Below are 20,686 nucleotides of genomic sequence, written 5' to 3' on the forward strand. Positions count from 1 at the left end.
ACAGTTTTAAAATCATCCCTATACATACCAGAAGATAATGAAATAAAATATTTAAATTCTAAGGAATAAGAACTGACCATTACTAAATCATCATTCAAAAGTGAGTAGAAAATGTTGAAAGTTTTGAACAAAGGCTCAAAGAATCTACCTCTTACAGATTCTTGCTGAGACAGCTACAAAAGGATGGACTCCAGCAAGAGAAAAAGTGAACCCAAGGAATGGAGTGGGATGTAAGCAATAGTGGTGAGTAAAAATAGCAGAGAAATACACACATTTATTTATAATGTAAAACAGTGATTTTGTTGAAAAATGCTAAAGTTAGGTCAGCTGAATTTCTGTAATTAAACTCTCTTTTCTGCATATGGTTTCAACTCTTTTAGCTTAGTGGCTTGACTCATGTTTTCTCAGTCATTAACTGCCTGTCTCTCATTAACCAACCATCATTATACAAAGAAAATGTAATAGGTGCTCAAAAAGATTTCTTGAGTAAGTAAATGTATTTTCATTTAAATTTTAAGGATGGCTTATGAGGACAAGCAGCATTTTGCTATGATTAGGTTTCAGGACATATGTTGTAGCTTGATCTCTGCTTTTAATCAACCTGTGTTCTCAAACACTTCTTGGGTTTTGTTACCCTTATTTCTCATCTGAAACTGAGGATGATTCTGTTAGCCTTGGTGAGGTTAAAACTAGGCACTGTGCATAGCGTGTGATATGGTTCAGAGATTTACTTATTTTCCCTCCCTGTATTTCTTGCTATTTGGTAGCCAGATAAGCATTTAATACTTCAGTGTAAGTATATGTAAGGCAAAGCACAATAGTAGTTTACAAGTTCTGTTGGGTTTTCTTTTGAAAACATTAAGTAAGAAATTAAAAGAGGAGAGAAATCTAAGGAGCTAGTCAGCGTCTGTGACTATCTGTGTAGTGTACCTAGACATAGGTAATGTAGGCTGCCAAAAACCTGATTGACATGATTGTCACTTGAAACTACCAGAACAGAAGGGGCCACATGGGCAGGATATACCATCAAGGAGAAAAAAAAGTACCAATTGTTTGAAGTCCTTTCCCAGAATGCTTTGGGGGTACATTTGCCTCTGAAACCATGAATAGATTCATTACTGGACTGAAATGACAGTAACAGTGTTCCACAGTGGCAAGATTGATTTGTGTTCTATCTCAATGTGCAAATAAAGAAAAAAAACTTAAGTTCATTTGAAAACTCATGAGGCATCCTAAATTCTTAGATGGAAATGTTAATTTTTCCCAAATTAATGTATGGGTCTGGCAAAATTACAGGACAATAATATCTTAGGTCTATTCTTACCAGAAGAGAGTGATTTGACTTCAAACTATATTACAAAGCAATAGCAATAAAAACAGCATGGTACTGGCATAAAAACAGACATGAAGACCAGTGGAACAGAATAGAAGATCCAGATATGAATCCACATAACTGTACCCACCTCATTTTTGACAAAGATGCCAAAAACATATGATAGAGAAAAGACAGCCTCTTCAACAAATGTTGCTGGGTTATTCATCTTCAAGAAACTGAAGCTAGACCCATGTTCATCACCCTATACTAGTATCAACTCAAAATGGATCAAGTACCTTAATATCAGACCTGACTCTGAAGTTACTACAAGAAGGAGCAGGAAACACTCTGGAACTAACAGGTACAGGCAAAGACTTCATCAATACAACCCCAGCAGCCCAGCAACTAAGAGAAAGAATGGACAAATGGGACTTCATAAAATAAAAAGCTTCTGCACAACCAACGAAATGGTCTCTAAACTAAAGAGACCATCCACAGAGTAGGAGAAAATATTTGCCAGCTACACATCAGACAAAGGATGAATAACCAGAATATATAGGGAACTTAAGAAACTAAACTCTCCTAAAATCAATGAACCAATTAAAAAATGGACAACTGAACTTAACAGAACTTTCTCAAAAGAAGAAATTCAAATGGCCAAAAAATACATGAAAAAATGCTCACCATCTCTAGCCATAAAGGAAATGCAAATCAAAACCACACTAAGATTCCACCTCACCCCTGTTAGAATAGCCATCATCAAAAACACCACCATCAACTTGTGTTGGCAAGGATTCGGGGAAAAAGGAACCCTAATCCACTGCTGGTGGGAATGCAAGCTGGTGCAACCACTCTGGAAAAAAATATGGAGTCTTCTTAAAAATCTAAACATAGACCCACCATATGATCCAGCAATCCCACTCCTGGGGATATACCCAAAGGAATGCAACACAGATTACTCCAGAGGCACCTGCACAGCCATGTTTATTTCAGTGCTATTCACAATAGCCAAGTTATGGAAACAACCAAGATGCCCCACTATTGATGAATGGATCAAGAAAATGTGGTACTTGTACACAATGGAATTTAACTCAGCCATGAAGAGGAATGAAATCTTATCGTTTGTAGGTAAATGGATGGAACTAGAGAACATCATTCTGAGCGAGGTCAGCCAAACTAGAAGACCAAAAATCATATGTTCTCCCTTATTTGCGGACTTTAGATCTAGGGCAAATGCAGCAATGTGGTTGGACTGGGACCACATGACAAGGGGAGAGCACATTTGGGTAATATAGAAATAGGTAGAAAACCCAAAACATGAAAGCGTTTTATGTCCCCACTCCAAAGGAGCTAATACAGAAACCTTAAAGCAACAGAGGTTATCATGAGAAGTGGATCAGTAACCAGGGTAAAGATCAGTTAGAGATGAATCAACATGGGTCATAACACATGTACATGAAAGCAATGCTAGGAATATTTCTGTATAGCTATCCTCAACTCAACTAGCAAAAACACTTTGTCTTCCTTATTAGGCTTGTCTCTTTTCTTCAACAAAACTAGTGATAAAGGCAGAACAGGACCTGCCTGGAACAGAGGGGGTAAGGGGGGAGAGGAGGATGAGGGGGTCAGCGGGGAGAAATGACCCAAACAATGTATGCACATGTGAATAAAAGAATAATAAAATAAAATAAATAAGTAAATAAACCTGCAATTTAAAATATGTTACAATGTCTGCTTCTTAAATAACTTACGATAAGCTTTAAAGAATAATTTTTAGGGAGATGGTCTTTTTGGAATTTCTCTTTGAGGTCCTTGAAGAACTGAATCTTAGGTTGACAAAATTACTTCTTGGTTTGGCCTGAACAACAGTAACAAAAAAAAAATTGTTCATGCTTGGAAAGAAGAAACATTTTTAAAGATAAAGTTCTTAAGAACTCTTTGAGGGCACATTACTCAAGTGTTTCAATATGGAGCAGACAGACGTTCTCTTTCACGTGCCCAGTCTACAAGCAGTATCTGTGAGGAGTCTGCATTCAGGTTCTTGTATATATGTAGAGCAATCACTCGAAGAGATGGCAGGGTAGCTCACCCTGGTGGTAAATTCATTGTGTTGGCAGATTAAGGGTAATTCTTTCACACTCTGGCTCCAGTTCAGCTTCTCAGTCATCAGTTAGTGCATTTAGAGTCCTGGCAGTGATACGTAAGGCTCTTCAGTTAATATCCTGTAGAGCGCAACTTCTTACCCATATTCTCATGGTTGTCAAGTCTGAGTGACATTAATGTTAATGTTAGAAACCTTGCTTTAGACTTTTGGTGAAGCAAGTGATCCTGATCTCAAATACTGCATATTTACGTGGTAATTGCTGGAGGTCAACTTTGAAAAAGCCCAGATCTTGTGGACGTTGTGTCATATTTCATCTGGAGGTTTTGATTATTAAAACTGAGAATGAGCTACATATTTGGATCCAAACATTTAATCACTAAGGGCAGCGGGATGAGTGCCCGGCCTCGTGATCTGTACTGAGGCCCCGTCTGCCTTCATGCTTTCCATCTTCCTGGCTACCAAGAGTCAGTGCCATTCATTGATTGTCTACAAAAATTAAACATAGACTTAATAAATATCCTATCACTTTTGTTCTCTTTGCTGCATACTTAAAAGAAGTACAATTTAGGTCAAGTGTTACAGAAATGTAAATACCTGGGCACAATTATACTTCAATTGATAGCATCCCTTAATTAACATTACCAGAATTATAGATGTGAACTGAAAAGTAACCCGTGGTTAGTCAGTACATTGGAGGAAAAAGGTTTTCAAAGATATACGGTGTGGATTCTGGAATTTTCAGCTTCCAAAAAAAAAAAATGGCTTCCAAAAAAGCCATTATTTGGAAAATAATCCCATAGAAATGTATTTACCCTTCCAAAATTGTCTTGATTGAAATGCTTTGAAATTATGAGAAAGAAGGAGGGTTATGCCCTTTTTGCTTTGACAATGTTTTAAAATAATTTAATAAAACGTGAATAATATGTAATGATAATTTTCATTTGTTATGAAATTAATGACATACTTGTTTATTTTTTGGTGGCACTGGAATTTGAACTCAAGGCTTCATACTTGCTATACTTGCTGTCACTGAGCCACATCCCCATCCCTTTTTGCTTTGATTATTTTTGAAATAGGGTCTCACACTTTTCCCCAGACTGTTCTGGACTACAATTTTCTTTCTTCTGCTACCTGCATAGCAGGGGATCATAGGGATATGCCAACTTACCTGGCTCTTTTTGTTGCTGTTGAGATGGGGTCGTGTTAACTTTTTGCCTGGCTGGCCTTGAACTGTGATCCTCCTGATCTCTGCCTTCCGAGTAGCTGGTATTACATGCCACACCCAACTAATGGCATCTTTTGACATCCTTTTGAAAGGAGTCTCCTTAGACACTCAAAGACAGCCATTATTAATAGAGAAGTATATTACTCAGAATCCAGTTAGAAACCACAGCAATTGTCTTAATGGCAGAATGGAATTCAAACATTTGAAAGCCAGGAAGTGGAAATTTTAAAGTTAACGCAAAGATTCTCACATTTGTAAGAGGAAGGAACAAAAGGAAGAAGTTAGACTTTCTAAGTCTAGATGTTTGGTAAGAGCCTCAAAGAGCTAGGACCCAAACTTCTGAGAGAGCAAGGCTACTAAGCTGTGTTGTGAACTCAGCCATAAAGGTACTGCATGGGGCTGGGGCACAGGCCTTTGAGGACAGAGCACCAGGCAGCCACAGCTAGGACCTATGATGGAATATAATGATGCTGGTTCTATAAGTGCTGAAAAAAAATGCAAACTGAAATCAATTGCACTGTTGCAACAGTCAGCCATTGCTAAGGTAAAACAGTGTGGAGTGATGGTGAGAAAAGGACACAAAGCAGGAAAGGGGATGTAGCCTAGAAAGAAAGCATACCTTCTCTCTCCTCTAGCCATCTCAGCTCTCTCAGTGCTCTTCTTGGAAGCCTTCACAGTACTACTGACAAAAGAGAAGTGTGAATTTCAGAGTCCTATGCCTAGAATAACAGGAAGCAAAATACTCAATAAATGACTTGAAGCTAAAAGATGAAAAATTAGGTAAAAACAAACATAAAAACCCTATTTGTTTTACCTACCTTCTACATGATTGTTTCATGGAGTATATGTTCATTACCGTTCCCTTTCCATAATCTGGGTAAAAGTAACCATTTTTCAGAAAATGTTTTTCTCGTTGAATTAATTTAGCGGTGTATGAACAGAAACTATTTGGATAAAATGGATGACTAAACACATGCATATACTTCCTACAAATCTCTTAAAATAGCTTAAAGTGTTAGTTTTTTAATAATATATCTTAATTGTACAATAAAACATTCGTGGTGGAAAGAGAGCAATTAGTGGGAAAAGGCAGATGGGTTTGTTTCATGCAGAGCAATACTACAGGGAAGGTACTGCACAAGGAACAGAATGGCATTGTCGGTGTGGGAGTGATTCCCAGGGAGCTCCACACTCAAAGCCAGTGAATCAAGGAATGGGTGAGCTTTTGGGGACGTGGAAATCAGCTGTAGGATGCTTGTTTTCTAAGTCCAAGAACCACACAGTTTCTGTTTTTTCCCTCTAGTGGTTCTTACTAATTGACTGTAACAATTTATTTAGATCAAATGCTGAGTATAGCTTGTAAGGCCACAAGAAGTAGGATTTGGGAGGCCAGTGATATCCAGGAGAAGCATGAAGTCAGAAGACTAGTTATAAAATTATGTGGCTTGCAATGCCCTGTTTTGTCCCCATAAGCATTACCCATCCAAGAGAGAAGCAGGCATCCCCTAGAGGCAAATAGGGACTCAAGAACACAGAGATGACCAGGCAATGGAGAATAATTTGTCCCCTATGCGGAAGATCACCAACTTCAACAGTGCCTTTGTACCAGCCAAAAAAAAAGTCATTAGAATAATCAAAAATGTTAAAGAAACTTTAAATAGTATTTAAGAGAGAATGCAGTATCTATCAAAAGCAAGCTATTGTGGGAAGAATTGTAATTAAAATATGATGGTAGAAATGTAAAGACCTCATTAATTAGTTTAATGGCAGATTAGACACAGCTAATGAGTGACAAATCAAGGGTTTCTCCAGTATGGAGAACAGGACAGAGATTTAAAATGACAGAATATCTGTTACACAGAAGATGGGTGGAGAATATTCAGTATTGTCATCTAAGCATTCTAAGCTCATAGAATAGAAAAAAGGTGACTAGAAGAATTCACCACAGAAATTATTTGTATTTTCAGCATGAAATGCTACAATAGTTATAAGTAGCCAGTGGATTAAATAATAGGGATTAGGGTTGTGACTCAAGTGGTAGAGCTCTTGCCTAGCAAGCTGAAGTCCCTGAGTTCAATCCCCAGTACAAAAAAGCAAGTGAGTACATACATAATAAAAGACACGTTTTTTTTCTGTCATGTTTGCTGATTTATCCCCAGCACAGAAAACAATGTTTGGCATATAATAGGTGCTTATTAATATTTATCAAATGAATCAAAACATAAAAAAATAAAATTTGAGAATACCAAGGATAAAGAGAAGAAATCTGAAACATCTTCAATGGGGAAAAAAGGAAGAATCAGATTGTGATAAAACTAATCCACAACAAGAAGTATGAAGTAGAATATAATTTCAGGCTCTGGTATCAAATGATTTTATCCAGGTTTTTATTTAAGTTTTTGGTGGTGGGATGTATATTGTTTAGGAGTTTTGGTCACGTATTGGTCTATGAAAAAGAGTTTTTTTAATCGTTGTGCTGGGGGAGGGGTTCATTGTAGCATTTACTAAAGTTCTTACAATGTATCAAATATATCATACTTGAACTCACCCCCCTCTACCATTCTCCATCACCCACCCTGCCCTCACTCCTGAAATAGTTTAGCAGACATCATTTTTCCATTTCCATACATTCGTACACAGTATTTCTACTATATTCATCCTCCTTCACCCTTTCCCACCTCCTACCCTCTCACCACCACCAAACCCACCTCCCCTCATACTCTCCTTGAACCCATATTCTTATAGCTGGCCATATTAGCATTTAAGCCCAAGTATGAGATCAGACATTCGCAAATATGCTAAGACCAAAGTGTAATCATCTCAGACTTCATAAAACAAGAACTTAAGTTGTGCTCATTTGAAACCAAAATAAATTGAAAAGGGACATAGACTGGTGACAAGTAAGCCAATAAAACATGTAATTTATTTTTAAAATAATATGGGACTAAAATGCCTGAAGAAATACTTGGCCAAGGATTGGAGGAATAGTGGAGTGGGTGAATACACAAAAGTGTGTGTATAAAACAAGAGAAACCATAGACGAAATTTTCTCAAAATGCTGAGCATATGTGACTCCTTTAAAGAGTGTTTTATTTTTGCTTTTTCTTTATTTTTAAGGGTGTTTTTTTTTTAAGTGTTGGGTCCAGTGATAATGAGTACTTTTGACATTGATCAATACTGCCAGATCTGCTGCAGCACAGTTTACTGATTTATATTCTAAAGGCAGTGGCTAACAGTGTCCATGTCCTGCATCTTCACAACACTTAAAAAGTAATCAGTTACATTTTCCTCGATCTGATCATAATGATACGCAGAATTTTGCAAGCAGATGTTTATGTTACCTGTGTACCATGCCTACACCCCTTGAGGTCAGAAGAGGAGAGATCTAGAGATCTAACCCCATGATTTTTGTAAGTAGCGGATCATGTTTTAAGTAGCTGATGTTTATTCAGAGATGCTCGTTGTGTTGTTGTGTTAACAGTGGAAGGTTTTGAACCATCCTATGTAAAGTGATTGTTTGGTCAAACTATATAGTAGTGTCTAGTGTGAGCAGATGCTACTGGATTTCATTCGTGTTAACCTACTTGTTTCCCTGACCATTCAATCCAAAACACTGTTTTAATTGATTCATACTTATTATACTCTGAAATTTTTGTTCATTTATTTTTCTGGTATTTTACCCCCATTTAACTGCTGAATATAAATTTTATTTTTTGCAGGGACCTTGTCCAACCTGCTCTCTGTCCAGTTTTTAGTCTATAAGTAATTGAATGAATCAATGATTGAATGTAAGTTTGAATAATAAACCTGCTTGATTTCCTACAACCTTTCCTCATTCTGCTTTTCCCTCTACTAAACATGTTACCTTGCAAGTGGTATTTACTCTGCAAGGCTTGGCTCCAGTTCCTTTCTATTCATGAAGCATCCCTTCGTCCCTTTGCTCTTGGAAGTGAATTTCTCCTTTATTCATGACCCTGAAGTACCCATAACATAACAGTCTTCCACTTGCCTTATTCTGGCCACAACCATTATAACATCATTACATATCCTTAGTAGATCATAAGCTCCTTGGGGAACAGAGCAATCAGCCATCTCTCTGACCTCCTGAGCACTCATCACCACGCCTGGCACCTGACAGAAATTTTCAGTTAGTTGAATTATTGCCAAAAGTACCTTAACAAGTACATGCTTCTTTTAGTAGCGGGCATCGTGGAAAAATAATGGAATTTGGAACCAAAAATTAAAAATGTGAATCCTATTCCTTTCACTCTTGGCTGTATAGTAGTGTTTTAAATTAAACTCCACACACCTTTCTCCTCACTTTAAAGGAAGGTAATAGTTCCTAATTTGCAAGATTGCAGAGTAAACATGCAATATGCACACATGTTGAGTACACAGGAGAAGCGTATGTGGCACAGAGTGTTTGGAACATAGTAGGTAATTCACTCATTCAGTAAACGTTTGAGTGCTATTGTGTTCCAGACACATGCTAATAAAGACCATGGTGGTTATGATGTCACATCCCTCTTCTTAGAATTCTTAGTGACAAATGCTTGTGATTTGAGGAAGAATAAAAAAAGGGCATACGTTTTCATTTAAGGAATTTGAAGTTCACATGTATATTATGTGGAACAATGGAATTCTAATCTTGAAATGATCTTTCTCAATTTATTAAATCAAGTTCTGTTTCAATAGAAAAATTAAATAAATGTAGAGCCTCTTCTTATCATAAGCCTCAAAATAAGATGGTGAATAGCTCAGTTACTTTAGAAGTTCTGTTAGGTGAAGTAAGCAAAATAGATTTATATAAAGTTTATTGGTGTGTGGTGCACAAGAGAAAATCTTGATATGCCATTAACCAAATTAATAAGATGAAACTAAGTTTAGCAGTTGCATTTCAAATTTGAAAGTGTTCTCAAATGAACAAATTTAAAAATCAGTCAGCTTAAAATGTAAAACCTTTAACCATCTAATTTTTGAGATAAAATTATGATGATTTCAACTGCAGTAACTATCTAGAGTTGGAATATTTTTTAATAAGAACACTGGCCAAATAGTAGTATGATGCCTGAAATTGAAATAGCAAGAATTCCCTTATGTTATTCCATTTCTGGATTGCGATTGGAACTTCTCACTTAGTTACTTTCTTGGAAAGTGTATATTCATGATTTTCACACATTTACTTCTTGATTATTTTGCTAGGAGTTCAGAAATTACAGAACATTGTTGATCTCACACAGATTTTTTTTCCTTTTATTATTCATATGTGCATACAAGGCTTGGGTCATTTCTCCCCCCTGCCCCCACCCCCTCCCTTACCACCCACTCCACCCCCTCCCTCTCCCCCCAACACCCTCAATACCTAGCAGAAACTATTTTGCCCTTACTTCTAATTTTGTTGTAGAGAGAGTATAAGCCATAATAGGAAGGAACAAGGGTTTTTGCTGGTTGAGATAAGGATAGCTATACAGGGCATTGACTCACATTGATTTCCTGTGCGTGGGTGTTACCTTCTAGGTTAATTCTTTTTGATCTAACCTTTTCTCTAGTTCCTGGTCCCCTTTTCCTATTGGCCTCAGTTGCTTTTAAGGTATTTGCTTTAGTTCTCTGCGTTGAGGGCAACAAATGCTAGCTAGTTTTTTAGGTGTCTTACCTATCCTCACCCCTCCCTTGTGTGCTCTCGCTTTTATCATGTGCTCAAAGTCCAATCCCATTGTTGTGTTTGCCCTTGATCTAATGTCCACATAGGAGGGAGAACATACGATTTTTGGTCTTTTGGGCCAGGCTAACCTCACTCGGAATGATGTTCTCCAATTCCATCCATTTACCGGTGAATGATAACATTTCGTTCTTCTTCATGGCTGCATAAAATTCCATTGTGTATAGATACCACATTTTCTTAATCCATTCGTCAGTGGTCTCATACAGATTTTTAAGTGGCCTTGGATTTATATAATCTTTCTATTATGGGTTTCTTTTTTAACTAATAAAATTTGTCATTTATGTTTTCTCTTTGCAAGTTTTATGTTTTTTTAACTTTCAAAAATTGTCAATTTCATGACACTATCTAGTGCCCCTAATAGTTTTAAAATATTAAAATGAATTTTTAATATGACAAAATATTCTGAAAATATTTCAAAGAGAATCTTTTCTTAATTAAGATAATATTGATTATTTAATTAGGTTAAACGATAGAACAAAATGAAGCTCCAAAAACTTACGATTGTCCTAAAAATGAAAGTGAATTAAATCCTTTTTCAGAACTTCAGGTGAAGATACTTTTCCTTACATTACTGGTGAATCATTTTTATAGGGATTTGTGTGATAATGATTATTTCTTTCTAGAATTTTAATTTCTGGAAAATGTTTCAGCTATGGAACTGCTGGCCCGTCCTTTTTTTGTCATCGGATGAAATTTCTGGCATCTCCTTTTTTTGTTTCCCTTTCATTGTCTAGTTATTGTCAATGTAATGTTGTATTCAGATACAGCCACTGTATCCCCACTAGCACGACTCGTTCCTCTTTTTCCTAGAAGAGTCTTGCTTTTGTCTTTATGCTGTTTCATGTACTCTTGTGTTTCTCTTGTAGCTTCCTGCAGTTCTTCTAAGTGTTGACTTCCATTCCTAGATGACTGGTCACATCCATCCTTTTCTTTATCTTCACCTTGTCATGGAACACCTTACTTTTCTATTACTACCTTCTACTATTTGACATTAGGTTATTACAGGTGGAGAGGCCTAAAGGACAGTTGGATAAATTTATTCATCTGACTTGGCAAAAGTCAGCTGAAATGTATTGAGTTCAAAATATTGAATTCAGTTAAAAATATACTTTTATATTTGCAAACTGTACATTTGATTAGGGGTTAATACAACTCAGTAGAAAAAAATCCAATTAAAAATAGGTAATAAACATTTCTCAAAAGAAGACATATAGATGGCCGATGGGTACAGGAAACAAAATGCTAAATATCACTACTCATGAGGGAAATGCAAATCAAACCCACCACATGACATCATCTACTCCAGTTAGAATTGCTACTACTGGGGCAGCCACCCTCCCCCAGCCACCCATACCTAGGAACTCCCAGCAGGAATTTAGCTGTGTTGTCCTGCCTCAGAGAACAAAGTCATCTATCACAGGCCTGGCCTGGGTTGCTGAAGTTTGTAAATAAGGAAAGATACATAGACTATCAGCATGGAAATTCCAGAGAGGTCTTATACAAAACTTCATGAATAACAAGAACCACGTGGACTTCCTCAAGGGAGATGGAAGTAGACTGAATTTGAGGGAGAGGATAAGGTAATATGTGCCCAACCTGCAAAGAGGTGAAGCAATAGAAGGTGTTATATGAGTGACAGCCCTTCCCTGATAACTATGTGGACTGGAACGAGCATTGGAAAAACATCTATGCCAGGAAATAAAAGTATTGGGCTGTGGTATTTGAGTCCAGTGTGGTAATACGGCAGCCATGCAGTGTCTATGTTTTGTATTATCTGGTGATGTATGCATGAGGGTTTTCTGGCTCCCCATTGGCTTTTGGGGACTGGCCTGGCATTTTCATTGATTGGGCATGTTTTGTTGTATCTCACTGATGGAAGAGATGGATGGAAGGAGAGTAGATGAACTAGTTGGGTTGACCTAAAGAGTGCCCTGGTCTTCACTACTTCCATTTGAGGTTTTGCACCAGTGCTGAAGACCCTGACAGAGTCTGACAGTATTGACACTATCTACCATGTCAGACTTTGTGCTGTTAGGGTGCCTCATGCTCTTCCACTGTGGTCAGTCCTGTCACAGTGTATTCAATGTGTATCCAGCACACTGTTTTTGAACATAACCATCTTTGCTTCAGTCTGCCTGGCCTCACATCTTCCCTGGTCCCTGCATGCTTCATCATGGTGACCTTTGCCATCCAGATTTTTGCACTCTGGCCCATGTTAACAGAAGAAACTGAAGGTGTGTACTCCCTGCAGCTATGTGGGGACCACGCAGTAGCTTTTTTGCATTTTCAGCCTTTGGAGGTCTGCTATCCATTAGTGGTGTGGGTGCCATACTTTTTGCCCTTCTGCTGGTTTCGGTCTCATGTCTCTGCCCTTACTACTTCATTCACTTGCAGCCTTTTAAGGAAAACATTCATGGGCCTTGAGATGAAGCTGAAATCAAAGACTTGTCCAGCTTCCTCAGCTAAGTTAGGAACCTTGTTTACATTATTAAAGCATGCTATAAGACTCACATCCTAACCAGTATCACATCTGAAGGCAGAGTATCATCTGGAAGCAGCAGGCTACTGTGGGTGAGAGGACAAAGGTCAGAAGAAAAATGTTAACCAGAGTCTTGGGTGGTGAAGGTGTTTCCCTCTCCTGTTATTTTGTGGATATAAAAGCTTTATTGATGTCCTCTTGAATTATTGCCTCTCATTTATTATTCACTGTAACAAATGAAGTGATGTGGTTTCTATTTATTAAAAAAACACAACACATCCAAAAAAATTGCTACTGCTAAAAAGACAAAAGATAACAAGTATTGATAAGTATGTAGAGAAAAGGAAACCCTTACACACTGTTGGTAGGAATATCAATTAGTACAGCTTCTATGGAAAACAATATGGAAATCCCTCAAAACATTAAAAATAGAGCTACTTTATGTCCCCACTACTGGGTATGTAAACAAAGGAAATGAAATCAGTATGTTGAAATTAGATTGTACTTTCTTGTTTATTACATCACAACAGCCAAGAAATGAAAAGAGCCTAAGTATCCATCAACTGCTGAATGGATAAAGAAAATGTGACACCTATGAATAATGGACTACTATTCAGTCATAAAAAGAATGAAATCCTGTCATTTGTAACAACATGGATGGAATTGGGGGTCACTATTGTGACGTGAGATAAGTCACAGAAGGAAAACATTCATGATCTTACTCATGTGAAATATGCAACAGTTGATCTCATACAACAGAATAGTGTTACTGGAGGCTGGGAAGAGAGAGGGGTGGACAAAGCTTTATCAATGGATACTCTTATCTAACTTATCAACAGATAAGAGAAATAAGCTCTGGTGGTCTGCATTGTGGGGTCACTATAGATAACAATTATGCACTATCTTTCAAAAAAAGCTAGAAGAAAGGATTTTGGATGTTTGTACCACAAAGAAATGATAAATATTTTAGAAAATAGATATGTCTACTTTGACTTGAACCTTATGTGTATTGAGGCCACATGGTACTCTAATTAATATGTACAATTTTGTGTAAATTAAAATAATGTTCATATATTTTTAATCTACTGATTTCAATTTTAAACGTCTATAAATTGGCATTCTAAGTATAAGTAATATAAAAATTGTAGTCATCTCAGTAGTATTATTTGCCACTTTTGGGGCCAGAGGATCTGTGATTTGCCACCCTTTCTATCACTTTGAGTTCAAACAGAGCATAGCATGTAGGAGTAAATTGTTAAAGGTGAAAGGCTCCACTGGAGAGAGAATTAATAGTCTAGTCTGAATTGGAATAGGAGCAGAATATATCATCAGTCCTATTTTCTCCACAAATTATTACACTAAATTAGATTCTAAATTAGTGTCATGAAAATTGCAATAAAACATGACCCATCATACAGTACTTCCTTTTCTTCATTTCTGAATTCTAAAAATAGCATTAAAAAGTGGAAACTAAATAGTCACTAGTAACTATCAGTAATTCTTTAAATGTGCATGCTGCCTTGTATTCTGTCCACATGTGTTCCATTGCTGGGATCTGTATTTTCAGAAGACATTTTTATGTATTTGTGTGGATACACAACTATATTCACAACAATGAATCCTTCACAGTCAATCAGGCTGAACCAAAGGGTTTCGCAAGTCTTCTCTGTTGTCATTTTTAGGTGATCTCGTTTGGTAAACTTCTGAAGAATTCCCACTGAATTATGTTACTTGTTTTTTAGCCTTGTGTTGTCAAGTGGTTTTATTGAAAAGGCCAATTCTAATCCATTGATGATTGCCCAGAATACTATGTCCAGAAAGATTTTGAGTCTTCAGAAGAGCTCGGCAGAAAATAATTCTATGATTGATTAACAGTGTGAAACATGAAGTAGGAAGGTGCTTTTGAAGGAAAAAAAATGCTTACTACCAATTTTCACACTTTTAGTTTTTGCTTACCAGGTGCAAAAATAAGTTAGTTAGTCTCTTACTTTTTAAAACTGGTTTTACTGCTTTCAACAGTCTCATTTTTTAGAGCAGCAGGAAATTTGAACCCTAGATAATGCTCTATCATGTCAATTTGAGTACTTCTTCCTGTTTTACAGTATATAATACTATATTTTCTTTTTTTAAAAGTGTAAAGTGGGAGAGTTTATTGAGATAGAAAAGTGTGAAGTAGGAAGTAGAGCCCCCAGGGTGGGGGGGGTTCCAATAGGGGGTGCCCAAATACTGTATTTTCTGATTGCTCATATGTCTAAGGCCATACTTCTGCCTTAATTCATAAAAAACAGCTCTCATATGTTTTTATTTTTAAGTTGGGCATTAATCCTTCCTCCTGGTTAGTTGCATTTTTCTCCCTTGACTCTTTCATACTGTAGTGAAAAAGTCTGGAGCCAGTCTGGCTTGGGTGCTTAGTGAAAAACTACTTCCTTTTTCCTCAACAGAGATATTCAGAAATAATTTTCTCCCTTTATTTTTATAGTTAAAAAATACTGGAACTTTTCCTATTCTGACAATTCAAAGTTTTACCAAAGAAGTATTTTAATCTATCATAGTTAAACACAGTGAGAATGCCATAAGACTTAATTCGCTCAGGAAATAGTGGGTTGTACTTTATCTTTGATTGCTTTTGTGCTAATGCCTCTCCTCTTTAAGAAAACTGCTTGTTTTCATACTTCTTCTCTAGTCTCCATTCCTATATTTGCTCTTGCATGTTGTAATTTTATCCTCTTCTTCTGAGTTCTGAGAAGGGTTTTGAATCTTTCATACAGTTCACTGACTTCTTAGAATTAAGCTGACTTGCTATAGCCTCCAATGTGAATTTCAACTTGGCTAGATCATTTTTTTGTTTTGTAGCAATCCATCCTTACCTCATTTAATTTTTTTTGTCAACTGGTTATTTACAGAAAGACTGCATCTAGTACTTTATTGACAGTATCAAAAATTTGTTGGGAGTTTTTTTCTGAATTCTGTTCTAGAATGTTTTCAGATGTTTCATTTGTTTCTGATCTCCTTTTTTGAAGTTACTTTTCCCAGGTCACATGTACTTTTTTCTCTCTTTCTCAAGCAATGTAAGACTAGCATTTCCAATAAACAGAGAAGAAGAACAGATTGGACTGAGAGACACACACAGCTTCCATTTAATTTCTATAATTCTGTTCAGTTTTCAAATACTTTCATCAGGTGCCATTTTTCTTTGATCCATATGGATTTGTCATTTCTCTTACATTGGATGAATGCAGGATATCAAACAAAGTAGATTCCAGATGTATTGGGGTACCTTTTTATTTAGGTCATTCACCTGATATGACACTGGTGCTTCCATCCCAGCTGTCAGGGATCTGCAGTCCTAGTGCATGTGTGTATCTGGGCAGGCAGGCAGGATGCTGACAACATTCTGCTCACCCAAAGGCTGGAGGCATCCAGGAAACCAGCAGGATGGCTGTCCACCTAGTCAGTACTGGGTGCTCTTGGGATGGACTTAGGGAGCAAAGGCTGGTCAAGAACAATGACTTCTTTCACTCTTCTTAAAGAGAGTCTTCATATGATGAAGTACATTCAGAGTATTTCATGAGTTTAATCTTGGGAGTTTTTCAATTTACCTGCAGTAACACTCAGTAAATTAAACATTTTCATCTTATTTCAGGGACTATGGGAAAACTGCTTTCACAATTTCACAGGTAACTGTTCTGTACACATGAATATTCTTTTGAAAGCTTTATTTTCTCATCTCCTCCCACATAAGAGCAAAGGAGAACACCTGGATTCCATTTCAAAGTCACCCCTCTTAACCCCTCCCTGCCCCGAGGACATTGGGTTCTTTCTTTCATAAACAGGTGGTTAACCTAACTACCATTGCAAGCAAAGTAGCACAGTTACTCGCCCAAGCATGTTTATAAAATATGCAAATCCAACTGTCCTTCACTTCATTATTGCATCCATTATTTTGTTTCATTATAAAACAGTGGAGGGTGAGAAAGGATAATCAATGCAATTAAGTTTCCATGGTTTTAAAATTCCCTAATTTTAGTAAATGTTTTAATGGAATGCTAGCACAATAAATGAAGATGACATGCATTACCTTCATTATAAGCACCAAGTAGAACAACATAATTACTCTGAAAATTCAAAATATTATACACAAGAGAATAGATTACTTAAAAGAAGGTCTATATGTTGTTAATCTATAGGTATGATTCTCATTCTAAATCATACATATATATCAGCAATGTATATACATTTTTTTAATACTTTGGGATGAACAGACTCAGAGAAAGAGATGGGAGGGACAGGGGTAGGAGTGAGGGTAAACTATTTTTGTTGTTTTTTAGGAGGCAGAGTTACAATGTGAAACTTAGTTTCAAACCTGGCTTCCAATTCATGATCTTCTTGCCTTTGCCTTCCAAGTGCTGGGATTACAGGCATGTACCAATATGTTCAACTTAAACTATTGATTTTTAAAAGACTAAAATCTACATAAACAAAAGAGTAGCTTGCTTGAAACGTCACTTGAATGTACATTATAACAATCTTGTTTTCCTTATTCTCTATTTGAGATTAAAATTTGGTTAACACTTCTGGAAAACAATTAAGTATCAGACTCTGTATTAACATTTTCATTTATTTCCAACTGAGAAGAAACTGAGTATAAAATTAGTTCAATGATTTCCTCACAATCACCCAGCTGGTCAGGAAAGAAAACTAGCCAGTCAAAGTATACTATGGTAGTGTTGAAGGTGCAAAGGGAGAAATGGGTACATTTGAAACCTACCTAAAATTAAACTGTTCTGGTTCCATTTCAATCCTCCCTTCATGAGGATATGTAAAGATACATATATATAAACATTCATAATTGAGTCTTTCATATACATTTCTCTTTTCTTTGGGGTATGGTGGCCTAGCTGTTGCTTTTTCAGTGCATTGTTTACCATACACATTCTTTAGTTCTTCTAGAATAGTCATTTATCTTTCCAAAACCTATTAATGATATCCTACTTTTCCTTTTGATAATTTAAACCAAATCTTACCTAAGTGTTGTTGCTTTGCTCTTGGAGGGGAAGAATTCCTGTTTGTCTCCATTTTTTGTCCTAAAATCTGTTCAGGTTCTTTAATATGATTTTCTCCATAAAACCTCAGGCTCAGAGTTGAACTAATCAAAATCCAAAGGTCAACCCACATGGCCATTGTTGGTCTATCTCTGTCCTTTTGTCTATGTATCTGTCGATCCATTGCTCCATCCACCTAAAGTAATAAGCACTCTTGACCCCACAACCTTAAGTAAAAGATAAATCTTAGAAGCAGTAACTGACATTTAGCCATATGCCCTTCATCCCTGCCCCTACCTACCGCCTGCCTTTATCCAGACTAAATATCACTCTGAATCAAGTGTTTATCATTAACCTGTGTCATTTCTGCATTTGAAATACCTATGTATGCACACTAAGCATACACATTTATGCATACATACATATAAAGCACATATAAATATATACAACAGATGTTTTTTATTGTTTTACTTTATGAAGAAGGATATTATGCTGTATGTAATCTTTAAGGAAATAACTTTCGTAGCTACTTTACTGAGATTCATCACATTTTGCATATCACTATAGTTTGTTCATTTTAACTTCTTTAACACGTCACTGTATTATTTAGGGTAATTGTTGCTGGCTGCTGTTAGCTGCAGCTTATAAGCCGTAAATCTCAGGTTTATTGCTATGTCACACACAGCTTGCAGTGGGTTCGCACTTCATTGAGTGACTCAATCTTGTATCCTGTGGGTTGTAGCAGCATAGGAAGACATGGATGCAGGAAACATTCTGGCCTTTGACTTAGCTCAGAAGTGACGCTTGAGTCCATTCGTCAGATCAAGCCACGTGGTCTCAATTGCAAAGGAGGCAATCTGGACAAATGGGAAATGCTGAGCATTTGGTGCACAGTCAGTCTCTCTGACAGATACACCAAATACAAGACATAGAATTCCAATGCCAAAGGGCAGAATGACCAGAGTCAAGGCAGATACAGACGCACAGCAGAGATTCATAAGTAAGGTATTTTACTATCTTCTTACAAATTGTCCTTTTCAAAAGATCTCCAGTGTGGTTAATTTATTTATTTTCTGGAAAACATACAGTATTTCCATAAGGACAATTAATTCTCATTAATTAAAAAAATGGATTATTGATCTCTATTGTACTGAAATTCAATTTTTAAAAAATGTCTCGCATTCTCCTATAGGGAGTTAATGTAACAATTTATGTCCATTTAGGATGTAAATCCACTAACCTGTGAGCCTCAGCAGTATGTTTCCTTTTACAGAGATGAGAACGCAGAGGCCTTTGCTCATGAAGAGGGCGGCTGTTTCTCTGTGTTGTGCTGAGATGGAGAACACAGAGTACAAGCCGTGCTCCTGACAACTTTGATGTGGCTTCATTTATTTTTGAGCCTGATGATAATGTCTTTATCATTTAGTTACTGGTCTGCATTCTCATCTCCTAGTGGTACAACATGCTCAGTGTGGCTCACTTTCTCAAACAGCAGCAGATTTAATTTTTATGTTGATGACGATAGGGAGACGTTCAGAGACTGCATCAGAAGCAATTAAATCATTTTGTGAAGAGGCCACTGCTGTGTTAGTGGGCTCTTTGGGGGGTGATTCTGGTGACTCAAAATAACAGTAAGAGCATAATGGAAAGAAGCCCATGCCTGGAAGGAGAATTAGGGAAATAGTTCAGCTAGAAGAGCAGAGATTAAATTATAAACCCAGTGATGTAGGAAATAAGTGACAATGAGGGACATCTTTCAGTAACTTGATTCAATAGCCACCAAAAGGGGCCAAAGTCATGGCTCAGTGGTAAAGCATGTGCTTAGTATGCCCAGTGTCCTAGGTTCAATGTCACCTGTCTCTCCCCCTAAAAAACCCCACCAAATTCCATTAGAAGGAAGGAAGGATGCAGAGGAATGGAGGTCAGGGAAGAGGTACTTCTTGAAACATTAGGAAAAATATACTTAGGGGATAAACCTGGCATGAGATGCTTTAAAAAATTAAAAGCTCTTCTACTAGGGAAAAAATGACTTTGTTTCCTGACCTTGTTTTTAAATGAAGCCTAAGTGAAGCAAAGAAGATTTGGGGGCCCCCCCCAAAAAAGTGGGAGTGGATTAATTGTGTTTATCCTATCTGTCTCTCTGTGCAAGGAGCCCCAGGAAGGGAGCAAACAAAGGTTCTTTTTTGTGTCTGATAATTTGAATCCTTTGGTTTTCTGGCTGCCCCCAGTGGTTACTCACACCCATGGATCAAGGTGATTCTGAGCAGTGTGTTTTAATGAAGTGATTATAATGGTTTTCTTGAGGGATTTTGAGCTTTACTCTCATTTGTTTTGCAATTTTATTGACAAAACCTTCTGAGTTCTTCATTTGATGTCATAGATGCTAAAGCTTTGAACTGTCAGTTATAAACACCAAACACTAATAACCATAGGAGACATTAAAAAGGTGATTGGAATATAAAACTGTCGAAACATTGGACTAGATGATTTTATAGCTAAACTCTTACTAAACATTAACAAAGTAAACCCTATATTATTTAAATAATTCAAGAAGTAGAAAAAAGAATCATTCTTCCTAATTCATTTTGAGAAACCAGCATAACACTAATACCAAAACTTTTATTGGAGACAATACCCATAAGAAAATGAAAAATTATTTTTATTTGTGAATATTCATGGGAAAATCCCAAATAAAATATAGATAATTTTGTGGGTTAAGTGGCTAACCTGATATAGCTGTATGTTAAAGGAATAATAACATGAGTAGTCACAACTTAGAAATACAAGCTCAGGTAAGTC

The 20,686-nt window shown here is 36.8% G+C and overlaps 1 protein-coding gene and 1 pseudogene across 2 annotated transcripts in view; both read left to right on the forward strand.

Moving 5' to 3' along the window:
- The window catches only part of Kcnn2 (potassium calcium-activated channel subfamily N member 2), a 453,460-nt gene that overhangs the window by 193,180 nt on the left and 239,594 nt on the right, over positions 1–20,686 (forward strand). For both annotated transcript variants that reach the window (XM_074056970.1, XM_074056969.1), the window contains one exon: positions 158–243. The gene's annotated coding sequence lies outside the window, so the exon portion shown is untranslated. The remainder of the gene's footprint in view (positions 1–157; positions 244–20,686) is intronic.
- On the forward strand, positions 11,952–13,700 carry LOC109702117 (phosphatidylinositol N-acetylglucosaminyltransferase subunit C-like; annotated as a pseudogene).

Source organism: Castor canadensis, chromosome 16, assembly GCF_047511655.1.
Source record: "Castor canadensis chromosome 16, mCasCan1.hap1v2, whole genome shotgun sequence".
In the NCBI taxonomy this organism is placed as follows: Eukaryota; Metazoa; Chordata; class Mammalia; order Rodentia; family Castoridae; genus Castor; species Castor canadensis.